The sequence below is a fragment of the Panthera onca genome, chromosome B1 (genome assembly GCF_046562875.1).
Source record: "Panthera onca isolate mPanOnc1 chromosome B1, mPanOnc1 haplotype 2, whole genome shotgun sequence".
In the NCBI taxonomy this organism is placed as follows: domain Eukaryota; kingdom Metazoa; phylum Chordata; class Mammalia; order Carnivora; family Felidae; genus Panthera; species Panthera onca.
Genome location: NC_138342.1, coordinates 117,370,963 through 117,386,563, shown reverse-complemented (window position 1 = coordinate 117,386,563; position 15,601 = coordinate 117,370,963).

Here is a 15,601-nt window from a genome sequence, read left to right as displayed (position 1 = left end):
CCTAAGTGTGCCACTGGAGCTGTTCTCTCGGGAAGGCTCTGTATGCCACAGATTGCCTGTCCTTCATCTTTGAAACCAGCAAAAATATTTTGATACTGCCGAAATAATAAAAATGGTTGATTACAATTTCTTTTCCTCTTATACTTAAAATGTGTCAGAGGAAAATGAGTTCTTGTAATTGGACACTTTCCTCGTGTGGCATTCTCAGTTCAAATGACCACAAAACACGCAGTCATGTGTATATTTTTAAAAGGATGAGTTTCTTCTGTCTTTCTTCCCTCCTTCTTCCTCCTCTTCCTTTCTTTTCATTCCTTGCTTCCTTTCCTTCCCTTTCTTCCTTTCTGCTTTCCTAAAATGCAAACTAGTGTTGACTCAGTTTATTCGAAAATGATATTTGACACCAACAGGAACAGCTTGAACCCTTATTTCTTTGGCATGTTGAATACCAAAACTTCGAAGCTATAATTGCTCAAATTTTCTACCATTCTTATCAAGAAATCTAAATGACCAAGATGTGGTCAAATAATTCGTTACGACAAATGCACTAAATGTTGCAGAGCTGAATTCTTCACTAAAATGGCTACATTTTGACTTGACGTTCATGGAATGAAACGGTCTCTTTGCCAAATTAAAAACTTGCTTCCAATTTAGAGCTTTGCAAATTTAAGTTATTGTCAATCATGCTGCATTTGAGTGTGTAATCCTAAGCGTAGCGTAACTACCTGCATTATTTCAAAATTTCAAACATGCTCTGAGTCAGCTTTACTCTCTCATCTTCCCTTCCTTTTCAGCCTTCTCATGAACACCTGTAGAGTCTTGATACTTTTTCCTGTAATTTTTTTTTCAAAAAGTGTTGGTTCTAGATTCACTGACACTTTCCTAGGACAGGATATATGCTTTTGGTTAGCTCTAGCCTGGCTTTCTTTCTTGGTTCTTCCACAAGACATTATGCATTTGATCATTGTAGGGTTGGATGGGACAGACTGCTAGGTTACAGTTTGCTCATTAACTTGGCCAATTAATCAATCAAATTTCTCTTAGAGTTTTCATGAAGGCAAAACGAGTGCACCACATTGATATGTTTTGCATGGTTGTCGCTCGAGTGGCTACTTCAGCAGTTCTCACGTTTACTATCCTTGCCTTTTCAACCAAAACTTCCCTACCCCTCCACACATAGACTTACACAATATATTTAACTCTCAGGGTCATATCTATGCCTGTATTCCTGAGGTTTCTGCTTATGTGTGCCTGTTAGCCAAAGACTTACCATTCTTTTTTCTTTGTCCTCACATTGTGTTCTGTCATATATTAGACTTTTATTACTATTTTCGAAACTGATTGGTACACACACACGTATACTGTTATCTATAAATTTGTATTTGTTGGAGAGAATTCCATTATAATTATTTTAATAAAGCACTGTTACTATAAGGTACTAGTCAGAACTTTTAAGCATATTTATGACAGCACCTTTCACCTTTCAACATTACTCCTTTAAAATTGATTTGTTCTGTTTATTTTTGCTTTATTTTTATTTACAATAATCCTTTCCAAATTATAGTTAGGAGGAAAAAATAAACTGTTAGCTTAAGAATTCCTCTTCAGGGAAACAAATGAATTTCTTAAGTGTTGTGAGGAGCCATTTGGTTTGCGGAATGATGTCTCTTGGTGTAAGAGTAGGCTGGGCTAGGAGTAAGGCAAAAGCAAACTAGTTGCTCTGAATGGCAAATTAAGAAGTTTGAATTTCTCCAGGCAGCCTGACAATGAGAGAGAAGATGAAACTAAGTGAGAGGAGACAAGACAGTTAGCAACTTCCTATACAGAAGGAAGGTAGCCAGGCAAATTCTCCAGTGTCAAGAATGGCTAAGAGATTTTAAAAACAGGTATACCTAATGTTTAATTTCAAGTTGTTTTCTATGTTGCCCTGATAGGTAACCCCCACCTCCAACTCTGGTTGCACCAAAATTTCACTCTGGTCTGCTAGACACATGTAAAATATACAAGTTTGAGAGGTTGCCATTTGGGTGTGTGTGAAAGAGTTAGGGCAGAGTCCAAATGGGATGAGGTGAAGAGGGGAGGAGAATCAAAATAAAATAATAAGCAAAAGAAGGACAGTAATATAAAATTCAGAAGAATAAACAGTGCTGATGACAGTTGGCAAAAACATAAATGCTTCCTTCTTCTCATTCCAAATCTGTAACATACAGGAAATGAGAGGTTTCGTTGGTTTTACTTAAGGGACCAGATGACCTCAATACCATGAAGCACTTATTGCATCTGGGGGCTGACTATTGCATTGCTGTGCGATCTATGGAGGAAGGATCTCTGATTATATTAATACCATGATATAAGTTTTAAATTTTTCATGTATGTTTACTGAAAGCCACAGGAGATAAAGACGAACATGGGGAAAAGGTGAAAGGAAGAAGGGAAAGAAGAATAATGAAAGCAAGGAAAGGAATGTCAAAGTTCTCCTATGCTTTTAAAATTGATCATGAACTTTCTGGTAATGTTCTTCTCCTTTTCTTTCTTTTTTTCTTTCTCTTCTTTCATTCCCTCTTCCTCTGTGCCCTTCTGCCCTCATTTTCTTCTTTGAAATAAAAGAACACATTGACAGGTCAGAGTTACATGTAAGAATTTGGGGGAAAAGGTAGCTTTCCATTGGCAATTACTGCATTCTCTTTGGTTTTACTTATATGACAGAAAAGAACAAGAGTGCTCATTATGAGTCTTTGTATATTAAGTGGATGAAGTATATTTGCCAAAATTTGGAGCTGGAGGCCAAGTATGGGCTCACCTGTAGAACAGATTAGGATGTGGGAAAGAAAGGGGTAAGAGGGAAGAAAGGGCTGAGTAAGGTCTATAGGGGAACAGCATTGACTTCCAGAGACAAGAAGTACTGGACAACTGGAACAAGATAAGGTGATTAGTGGAAACTAGGAGTGTTCCTATGCCTTCTCAGGGACATCATCCCTGAATCTCAGATCATCTCCCTGTCATTTTGACTCTTATGGGATTCCTTTTTAGTATTTATTATCATTATAATCAATTTATTAGTTGTTTCTCCCCTACTAGTTTGTAGGGATTGTAGGTAGGGATTGTAAAGTGCTTATACAGTGCCTGGCACATAACACATCACCATCACCATCACCATCATCATCACCATCATCATCATCATCATCATCATCATCCACTAAATATTCTCACCTAATATAAAGTGCAGCACATGGTAAATATTTACCAAATATTTGCTGAAGGAAGAAATGAGTGGACAGAGGCATGGGAGAAAAGCATAGACCGAAGAGGTCAGTGAGTTGTATTAGGTCTTCCAAAGTGGCTGTATACAGTCAGGACATGACTTTGTATTTCATTTATATGCCTCCAAATGATGTTCAAGTGGAAAAAGTATTTGTTTTGCAAAATTAATTAAAAATTTACTAACAGAAACAGATTTGAAAAGTAATTCAATTTTAGCAAAAGAATTTTATGTTTTTTTTGATTTGACAATTTATTTATTGTTCTTTGTGACACCTGCTATAGTGAGTCAGCCATTTTATTGAACTTGTTTTGGTAACTTCTGGCCCTGAATCTTACATTGAGATTTTCCTACAACTCATAACTGAATGAACTAGGTTTGAATTCAGTTTGTTAGTTGTTTTGTTTAATAGATAAAGTATGTGAATTTATTTATGTTAGAGACAGGATTCCACCCTTTCCTCCTTTCAGGAAAGCTTTTATTTTATTTGTAACTATTCTCTGGAAAATTCCTTTAATAAGCCTTTTTTTTTTACCCCAGTAAAAAGTATGAGATACAGGGCCTCTAACAAATTATTCTCATGAATGTTGACATAAGTCATATTACAGAGATGCTGTCAGTAGTAATGAAGGGTGTATCCTTTTCAGAGATTATAAGATTTCTGCTTCTTAAAAGGACAAGGAGTGGAAATCCAAGTTGAGACTTGCCTGTAGCTATGTTGTGATGACTCATTATCATGATTGAAATCAAGGCACATGATTTTTTTTTTATAGTGTCAATTCTTGAAATGGAAATACCATAAGAATCATGGTGGTTCAGTTGTACATCTGACCCATATTTAAATGTATAAGTTATATTTATAATTTTCCTTCATTGCTTCTGAAATTTTCTCTGGAGCTCAAACATTCTCAAAAAAACTGCAGTACAAAAATCTGAAGATTTTAAGTACTCTGGGTGTTTTGGAATTGCTCATCTATGAATGATTTTTGTTTGTCAACCGTCTGTTACAAAAGAGTACTCTCTGGAATTCCCTGATGATTGATAAGAATTTATATTATAGAACATTAAGTACTCTTCCCCAAATCTCTTTCATGTCACAATTTAGGCTTAGTTGAGTAAAAGAGTTACAGGCAAGACTGGACACATCGTATTATTCCAAAGATTCCAGTAATTCCCTTATGTGTGTGCTATGAATTCTTACTGGAGTTGATGGTGCTCACTGGGACTTTAGGTAGAGTCTGAGGTATGAAATTATTTCGTTATATAATTCAATTAAATTTAAAATTTTTTTTAACGTTTTATTTATTTTTGAGACAGAGAGAGACAGAACATGAATGGGGGAGGGGCAGAGAGAGAGGGAGACACAGAATCGGAAGCAGGCACCAGGCTCTGAGCCATCAGCCTAGAGCCCGACGCGGGGCTCGAACTCACGAACTGTGAGATCGTGACCTGAGCCGAAGTCGAACGTTTAACCGACTGAGCCACCCAGGCGCCCCTAATTCAATTAAATTTTATTGTTGAAATAATTCAAACCTACAGAGAAAGTTAGAAAATATATTACAAATATGGGATGGGATGTATGATTTAGATTTAACAGATATTATTTTGCCATGTTTCCTTAAGTTCATACCTTATTTTTATTTGAAAGAGATGAAACATTAAAGATCCCCACAAAACCTCATCCTTGTAACCCTTTTTTCTTTTGCCTCCTCAAAGGTAACCACTCTTCTAGAGTTAGTTATATCCCCACGTGTGTTTTCATTCTTTTACTACGCATGGAATAGATTCATAAACAGTATGCAAAATTGTATTGTGTACTTTTAAACTTTACATAAATGGTGTCATACTTTGTGCATCTTACTGCAACTGCCTTTTTCTCATGTGAGCTTGTGTTTTTGAGATATTAATGCATGCAACTTTAGTTCATACTCTTTCCAGTTGTATTACGTTTTATAGGAATAAACTACAATTTATCCATTTCTTTATGATGAATGCAGGAGGTATTTCCACATTTTTGCAGTTCTAAACAGTACTGCAGGGAAAGATCCTTGTACTTGCCTCCTTTGAGCAGTTGCATGGGAATTTCTTTAAGACAGATTTCTGGAAATAAAATTCATAACTCATAGGGCAAGTGCAACTTTAACTTTTCTAGATATTTCTACATAGTTCTCTGAAGTTGTTGTATAAATTTACACTCTCAGATCAACATGAAGGTTTATTTTCTCTCATATCCTCACCAACATGTGGGTGTTATCCATCTTAAATATTTGCCAGCCTGGGAGGGGTGAAACATGAACCCCTCTTTCTCTCATTTCCCTGCATAAAATAGCTGGTTAAGATTTGTTACTATGAGACCAGAAGGTACAGTTACGTTCTCTTATTTCCTTGAGGATCTCAAGCAGAAGGAATTACATTTATCATGTTCCTAGGTTCATGATACAAAATCATTAATAGTCCATGCATGATCAGATTTTTATTTGCCTGTTTATTTATAAATAATGTCATGGACACCCTTGAACTTTTAAACCTCTCTCTTTGCATCATATAATCCTGAATTTTATTTTTATTTAAAAATATTTTTTTAATGTTTATTTATTTTTGACACACACACACACACACACACACACACACACACAGTGTGTGAGCGGGGGAGGGGCAGAGGGAGAGGGAGACACAGAATCTGAAACAGGCTCCAGGCTCCTAGCTGTCAACATAGAGCTCCACTTGGGGCTCGAACCCACAAACCACGAGATAATGACCTGAGCTGAAGTCGAACTCTTAACCAACTAAGCCACCCAAGCGGCCCGTATAACCCTGAATTTAAAAGTGTTTATCATTTCCTTGCTTTTTTAGGAATTGTGTATTTGTGTGTGTGTGCGCGTGCATATGTGTGTTGTGCGTTTGCTTTTTGAACTTCACGGAGACAGTATCATATTGAGTGATTGTGGAGACTTTATTTTACTTAACATTATGTAAGCTTCATCCATGTTGCAAGCAGTTTATAGTCTCATCATAATCACAGTCCGTTGTGTGAAGAAAACATAGTTTTTAAAATATTCTCCAGCAAAAGGAATTTGAATTGGTTTGTGATGTTTTGCTTTCTGATTGTTCTTGTGGACATCTCATGGTGCACGTCTGTAAGCCTTTCTCTTAGCTAAATTGCTATGAGTCGAATTGGTGGGTTGTAAGGTGTGCAAATTGGCAGCTGTACTAATCTTTGAAAGCTTTTGTAAGACTCACCTGGAAAACCATGTTGATCTGTGTTACTTTGTTATGCTTTTGCAGCTCTCCAATTTCTTTAATAGTTACAGTGCCATTCAGACATTTTGTCTTCACAGGTGAGTTTTGTTAAGTTGACCTTCTCGAAAAACTTGTCGCCTAGGTTTTCATTAAGTTTGAATAAAGTTGTTGATAATAGTCACTTATTTTAAAATTTCAATTGCATTATTAGTATTCTGTCTTCTTTATCGTCCATATTATTTACGTATTCCCTGTCTCTTTTTATGCCTCAGTATTCCTGGAAATTTGCTTTTATTTTGTCACCCTTCAAAGATCTGACTTTTGGTTTATGGAAGTTCACAATTACATGGTTGTATTCGATTTCATTATTTTAATGATCTTCTTTACTTTCTTTGGGCTTGTTGTTTGTTTCTAATTCTTTATATTAGACACTTTTTAATTTTGTAGTCTTCTTTTCCAACATGAGCTGTGAAGGCCATGCATTCTTTTCAGTGAGGCCTTAACCCCTGTGTCTAAATTTAAATACAGCATTTTGATTTTTATTAATCTCTACAAAGTTTAAAATTTCATACCATGCATTTTGTGACCAATGAGTTCTTAATGGGGATTTTATTTTTTCCTGCTTTCAGCTTCTAACTTAATTTTGTTGTGGGCAGAGAACATGACCTGTATGATGCCTTTCATCTGAAAAGTTGTGGGGTTTGTTTTATGGCCTAGTGTGTGGTCAACTGTGGTAACCCTTTCACATGTATTCAAGAATAATGTGTTTTTCTTCTGACTCTATTTTGAATGAGACTATGTTAGCCTAGGGTGGGTGAGGAAGTTGGGTGAAGTTTCTTCATGTCTAGGCATAATGTAGGTAAATTGCAATCAAATTGTAGATTGTATACTTCTGAGATAAACCTGGCCCAGATGTGGTGGTTTTGGCACTTATCCAGATTAGTTACATGTAGAATTACTCAGGATTATTTAGGTCAGGTGAGGTCTGGAGAGTAGATGTCATGCTAACAGAAAGTCAGGGGGACCTCACTCATTTATATGTTATGTTCTGCAACTGGGCAACTAGAACCTCCATTGGTGCTGGAGAATATAGCTGAGATCTCTAAGGAATGTCTTGAGTATACTTGCTTCCTCCTCTATGCTTCAGGTAGGTAAACCTCATTTGATTCTTCCAAATGGTGCTGGAAGTGGCAAATTTCTCATTGCCATTTGTCAGTAAAGTAGTCATGTACCTAAGGTGGTACACATTTTCATGTTTCTTGCCAGTTAGATTTTCTTTTCTGTGTATAGTTTGATTAAATCATACCTTTGTTTTCCTTTTCTTATAGATTTGCACATATCTTTATATATTCTGACCTTGAAGTCTTTCTCTGATGGGGAATATAAAAGATCTTTCAGATATGGCCTATTTCTACATTTGTGAAGACTTCTACAGAAAAATTTCAACTCACTGTGGTAAATTTAGAAATCTTTTTCTTAATTTTTAAATAAGTTTTGTAATTCTACAAATGTTATTGAGAGAATACTATGTGCTAGGTACCTGATCTTGAGTAGAGAGGAGTGAACACAATAAAGTCCCTACTCACATTTTAGCAGTGGTATAATTTCTATGATGACAAATAAAGCAGGGTAATAATATAGAGAATATCAAGCATCAAGTATGAGGACTAGTACTCTATATCTGGTGGACAACGATGGCCTTAACGATAAGGTGACATTAGAGCAGAGACCTTATTAGGTGAGAAAACAAATCATGTAGATATCTGTATTGTGTAAGAAATCTGTCACTAACTGGTGATACAAAATTTACTTCTATATATTCTTATAAAAAAGATATATATTTTAAATTTGCTTTTCATTATTTAGGGATTTATCTGTCTAAAGTGTGTGTGTGTGTGTGTGTGTGTGTGTGTGTGTGTGTGGTGTGAGGTAGGGGTATCATTTAAACTTTTTCTGCACGGACATCTTTTCCTACACTGTGCCTTAAATAGGCCATTCTGTCTCCGCTCTTCTGTAATGCTGGCTGCCATATGCCAGTAGCTCCATATATAATTAAGTCTTTTTTATAAACTCTTTGTTCTCTTCCATTGGTCTACTTATTATTATTATTATTTTTTTTTGGAACTAACATCACATGAATCGAATTACCTTGTTATTGGAATAAGTCATGATTTCCAGTTGGTTGAATCCTCTTCTTACTAACACTTTTATTGATTGTTCACTAGATGGAAAAAATATATTTTTCCATATATTAGCTTATTTAGTTCTCTGCCGCAGAGCCATCATTTAGCAAGTTTCAATTAATGATACTATTTAAAAGATTATATTTTATAATTCTCTATGCTTAGAAATGTAAACTTTTTATATAATGGTTTCCTATACAGCAACCTTACTAAAACATTCATATTACTTTTAATATATTTATTGGTAGGTTCTCTTGGGCTTTCTATTTATATAATAATGTCATCTGTGAATAACAAAGATTTAAAAAAAAATAATTCTTATACTTTTAATTTCTTTTTCTGTCCTTTTCTTGTTGGTTAGAAATTCCAATAAAACATTGAATAGAATATGTATGTGTTTATTTTACTATATATGCATATGTAAAAATAACATATATAAAGGAAATGAAATTTATAATTTTTAGCATCCACTAATTACATAATTTAATCATTGCACTGATTTTTCATTGTTAAACTAACTTTATATTACTGGGATAACATGACTTGATTATTATGAATTATTAAATACATTGTTGACTATAGTTTAATAATATTTTTATGATTAATGTGAATACTTTAGCATGCACTTACCTGTTTCAAGTAAAACTGGACTCTCATCTTCTTTATTTTTACTGTCTATTTTTTGATATCAAGACTGCACTAACTTATAAGAAGAGTTGAGATTTTTTTTCTCTTTTGCTACTTTGGGTAACAGTTTGCTTAAGACAGAAAATGTGTTCTTTGAATGTAGATTTTCCTACAAAATTACCTTATATTTTCTGTTCATTTCTCATATATGAGTTTTCAAGCTGTTGATTAGTTTCTAACTCTTAAAGAGGTCAAAATTTCTATTCTTGAGTCATTTTGGTAATATTATAAATAATATTTGGAAACATAATTCAAGATCATGTGAATATTCTCTTTCTCAACACGGTTTCACCCAGTGGTGATCTTTATCTGAATCAATTACTGCATTGAATTGAAAAATAATTGATTTTCTAATTCTTCACTCTTTTTACATATTTTAGCTGTGAGTTGTTAAAGAAAAACTTTCCTTTTTTTCTCCTCCCTCTTCTCTCTTTCTCTCCTAGGAAAGCTATACCATCATTTTTTTTTAATGATATAAAAATTATTTAAAAATTTATTTTTTCTTGCCATCATTATCTTTCCTGATGCTCAAATTATTCCAGGTTTGGCCAATAAGAGCTGCTTCAAGAAAGCTTCTCTTTTTGATCAGCTCTACTTATCATTGAATACATCCTTGATTTATGGAACTGCATTTCTCTCAATATGAGTAAGCTTGAGCATCTTTTCATATGTATGGAGGCATTTGTATTTCCTTTTCTGTGAATAATTTATTAATAGCCTTTGCTAATTTTCTGTTGCATTGGATATCTTATTTTCCTATTGATTTGTATAAAATTATTAAGTTTAAAGAGATTAGATCTTTAGCTGTAATATTAAATATATCATCCCCATTTTAGTTTTTGACTTTTTGATTTTTTTGTGACATGGATTTTAAAATTTGTATCTTCTTAATATCATCATTTTATGGCTTCTGAATTCTGTGTCAGTTAGATAAACTTTCTGCACTCTTAGATTCTATAGGAATTATACTATGTTTTGTTACAAGACTTCTGTGATTTCATTTTTACATTCACATACACCCTGGGACTATTAGGATTTTATTTCTGTTTATGGTGTGTAGAACTGATTCAACTTTATGTTTTTCTAAATAGGTATCTAGCTTTCTTTGTATCATTATTGAATTGTTCATATTTTCCTCTCTGGTTTGAGATGACGTTTTTATCATGTGATAAAGCTCTGAATGTATTTAGGACAATTTCTGTGTTTTATATTCTGTTCTATCACTGTATTTTTAAAGTACTGATGCCTCATTTTTTTAAATTTATTTATTTATTTTGAGAGGGGCAGAGAGGGAGAGAAAATCCCAATATCTTTTTATTTGATCAAGCTGATTTTTTTAAATATAGGTTTTACCAATTTCTTGTTAATTTCATTATTTGGTTTTAAACTCGTTATCATAAATGACATAAGTACTTTGGTTATTTTATATAATTGTTTACATATATACATATATATGAAATCTGCTTTTCTATGGATTTATTTTTATTCATTACCTTACATGTACTTTGATTATAGTAGGGATTTTTCATTGTTGTTAAACATTTTGTTTTTTCCAGTAATTATAAAATAGTGAGAAATTTTCCTTTTGATTTTTCATGTTTTTAATGTATAAGTTCTTTTTTCTTATCTAATTGCAGTGGCTAACAGATAATGGCCAAACAGATAATGTTGCAGTGGCCAAACAGATAATGTTAAATGATAACAGTGACAGTGAATTTCTTTGTTTTATTCCTGACATTAAGGGGAATGCTTCTAGTGTTGTCAAATACCAAAGAGTTTGTGCAAGGCAGTGCATCCCTTTCCAAGTGGTTTTATCCCAGTTCATCTCAGATGAAAGTCTTAGTAATTGCAATACAGCAGCCTGATAGGGGCTATTAGGACTCTACTTGCCACTAGTCTTGGGGTCCTTACTGCCTTTTGACAGGTGAGTGAGTAAACTACAAACCTCTTTCTTAGAGTTTGCATTATAGACTACTTTCAATACCCACCATCTTAGGTCAGATTCTCCATAAAAATACTGTAAGGTAAAGACTCATATGCAAGTGATCTACTAAAGAATGTTTTAATGACTACTTGTAAGGGAATACAGAAAGCAGGTCAGAGAGAGAAAAGAAAACAAAGATACAATTTCATGTAAAGTTCCAGCCTGATCCTACAGGAAGAACTCTTAAGACTCTTAAATAACTTCTCTAAGAAAGGATTACTTATTTTTTGAAATTTTGGTAGGTTTTACATGTAAAACAAAGGCCTAGTTTTTTCATTTTTGTTTGTTTGTTTTTTGTTTTTTTTTCTTTTTTTTTTTGAGTCAAGTATATCCTTGAGTACCACTTTTAATTGTTATTCGATTTTTCAATTTTTTTATTTACTCAATTTTTATATTTTTTCTAGTGCCATTTCAGAGTCCAATATTTGTTTTCCAGAAATATGTCCATTTATCCTAGGTTTTCATATTATTTGGCACATAGTAATTGTATCTCTTTATTATTTAAAAACTCTCTAGCTCTCTAAGATAGTTTCTCTTTTTCATTATAGATTTAATTAATTCCCTAATTTTTCCTTGCTCACTTTTGTTAGACTTTTATCTGTATTAGTCTTTACAAATAATTAAAATTTGCTGGTGGAAATGTTTCCTATTGCCTTTTTATTCTTACCTCCATGCCTCCTAGAATTATCATTTTTCTTCTTTGAATATAGTCTTTTTCTCTCAAATTTCGTGTTGGATAATTGGCTTATTTGCCTAAATCTTTCTTTTTAATTTTTAAAATTTTATTTTTTATTAAAAATGTTTTCATGTTTATTTTTAAGAAAGAGAGACAGAGTGTGAGCAGGGGAGGGGCAGAGAGAGAGGGAGACAAAGAATCCAAAGCAGCCTCCAGGCTCTGAGCTATCAGCATACAGCCTGACACAGGGCTTGAACCCATGAACTGAGAGATCATGACCTGAGCTGAAGTCAGATGCTTAACTGACTGAGCCTCCCAGGCGCCCTTAATTTTTAAAAATTTTTAAACATTTTAATCCCAGTATAGTTAACATACAGTATTGTATTACTTGTAGGTGTACAATATAGTGATCCAATAATTCCATACATCACTCAGTGCTCATCCTGGTAAGTGTAATCCCTTTCACCTATTTCACCCATCCCCCCTTCCACCTCCCCTATGGTAATAATAAGTTTGTTCTCTATAGTTAGGAGTCTGGTTTTTGGCCTATCTCTTTTTTCTTTCTTCCATTGTTTTGTTTCTTAAATTCTGCATATGAGTGAAATCATCTGGTATTTGTCATTCTCTTATTTCGCATAGCATAATACTCTCCAGATCCATCCCATGGTGTTGCAAATGGCCCAATTTCATTCTTTTTTTATGGCTGAATAATATTCCATTGTGTGTACATATTATCTCTTCTTTTTTTTTTTTTTTTTTTTTAATTTTTTTTTTTTCAACGTTTTTTTATTTATTTTTGGGACAGAGAGAGACAGAGCATGAACAGGGGAGGGGCAGAGAGAGAGGGAGACACAGAATCGGAAACAGGCTCCAGGCTCCGAGCCATCAGCCCAGAGCCCGACGCGGGGCTCGAACTCACAGACCGCAAGATCGTGACCTGGCTGAAGTCGGACGCTTAACCGACTGCGCCACCCAGGCGCCCCTCTTCTTTATCCGTCTACTGATGGGCACTTGGGTTGCTTCCATAATTTGGTTAATGTAAATAATGCTGCAATAAACATAGAGATCCATATATCTTTTTTGGATTAGTGTTTTCATATTCTTTTTCAAAAATTTAAAAAAATATTTATTTATTTTTGAGAGAGAGACAGACACAGTATGAGTAGGCGAGGTGCAGAGAGAGAAGGAGACACAGAATCCAAAGCAGGCTCCAGGCCCTGAGCTGTGGAGCACTGAGCCCAACATGGGGCTGGAACTCATGGACCATGAGATCATGACCTGAACTGAAGTCAGACGCTCAACCGACTGAGCCACTCAGGCGCCCCTAGTGTATCCATATTCTTTGAGTTAATACCCAGTAGTAGAATTACTGGATCATATGGTAATTCTATTTTTAATTTTTTAAGGAACCTCCATACTGTTTTCCACAGTGGCTGTACAAATTTGCATTCCCACTAACAGTGCATGATGGTTTCTTAATATTTTGATTAATGCAACTTACAGCTTTAAATTTTCTTCTTATAATTTTTTACTGAGCCTCACAAATTTGAACATATATCTATTATTTAATTTTAAGTATTTTGTGATTATTTTTATGTTTCTTCTTTAATGTAATGATAAATTGATAATATATATACACACACACATATATAATGTAAAGGTAAATTGATAATATATGTATATACACACACACATATAATACACATATATGTATGTGTGTGTGTATATATATTTTTAATTTCCAGACATGCAAGATGTATTTTTTTTAGTTTTACAATTGTTATTTTTAATTTTGTTGCATTATGGCAAGGGTGTATAGTATGCATGTTAATTCTTTGGAACTTATTAGGATTTCCCATGTATCTTAGACATTTTTTTTTTTTTTTATGAAAGCTTTATATATACTTCAAAATGATCTGTATTTTCTATGTGGTGGACAGGAAGTTCTCTATAGAGCTACTGTCCTAAGGTTGTTAATCATATTCTTCATATTTTCTGTAGTTTTGCTTATTTGTCTGCTTGGTCTGCTTTTGAGAGGATATCATAAAATTTCAACTAAAATGTTTGTTTTAATAAATTGAATTTTTATATAAATAAAGTACAAAAATATATGTGTACAGTCCAGTGAATTATCTCAAAGTTAAAAAATGAATGTAATCACTCCACAGGTTGTTAAGTAGCACATTACCAGGACCCTAGAACCCTTTTGTGCCCTCTCTCAATCACTAGAATCCACTTATCTCCAAAGAAAATCATAAGAGTTCTTACCCATAGAGTAATTTGCTTGTTTTTAAATATGTAAATTAAATCATATAGTATGTATCTTATTTTGCATGTCTCCTAACATTATATGAGAGTTATCTATATTCTTGTACACAGCCATTGTTCCTCTTTTATTGTTGTCTTGTATTTTGCTGAATAAGTAAAGGGCTACATCTATCCATTCTACCCTTTATGGACATTGGTGTTATTTTTATTATTGGCTATTATAAATAAAGCTACTATGAATATTTTCATCTATGTCTTTTTGCACATGGATATCCTGAATTTGGGAAATGGAATTTATTGGTCAAAGAATACATGTATGTTTAACTTTAGTAGATTATACTAAACGATTTTGCATAATGAATGCAACAGTTTGTACTCCCACCAGCAGAGTATTGCACCACACTCTTAACACTCTGGCTGTTGTCACTTTTTCTTATGTGAGCCACTATGATGATAGGAATTAATATCACATTGTGATTTTAGTTTTAATTCCCCTAATGAGTAGTATGGTTTTGCAGTTTTTTAAAAAATACATTGACCATTTTATCAACTGTCTGTTCATATTTCTTGCCCATTTTCTATTGGGTTGTCTGTCTTTTCCCTATTAATTTGTAGGTAGGAATTTATTATTTATTCTGAACATGAGATCTTTGCCAGTTGCAAATACTTTCTCTTATTTTGTGGTTTGCTTTTTTAATCATTTAATCATGTCTTTTGATGAACTGAAATTCTTAATTTTACTATATTTAAATATATCTTTCTTTTATGATTAGTACTTTGTATGTCCCTTTTAAGAAATCCCTGCTTACACCCATTGAAGAATATGTTTTATATTTTCTTTTAGATCAGCAGTGTCTATTAGAACCATAATGTGAGCAAGAAATTTATACCACGTATATATTTTTAATTTTAAGTAGCCACATTAAAAAATAGAATGAAACAGGTGAAATTAATATGAGTAATACAATTATTAAGGAGATTATTTTGTTCTTTTTTTTTAAAAATAAGATTTCAAATTCTAGTGGATATTTTACACTTACAGCACATCCCAGTTGGACTAGCCACATTTCAGATGCTGATAACCACATGTGTCTAATGACTATCATATATCATATACCAACCCAGTTTAGAAGCTTTAATGATATGCCATTGCCATTTACATTTAGCTACACCATTCCTGTTGCTGTGTGTGTGTGTGTGTGTGTGTGTGTGTGTGTCATGAAGTAGCTTATCTAACAAGGAAACTATGTAGCTTATAGGATTGAAGAAAGATCTTCAGGATCTAGAGCCAATCTGGGTCCCTTAGG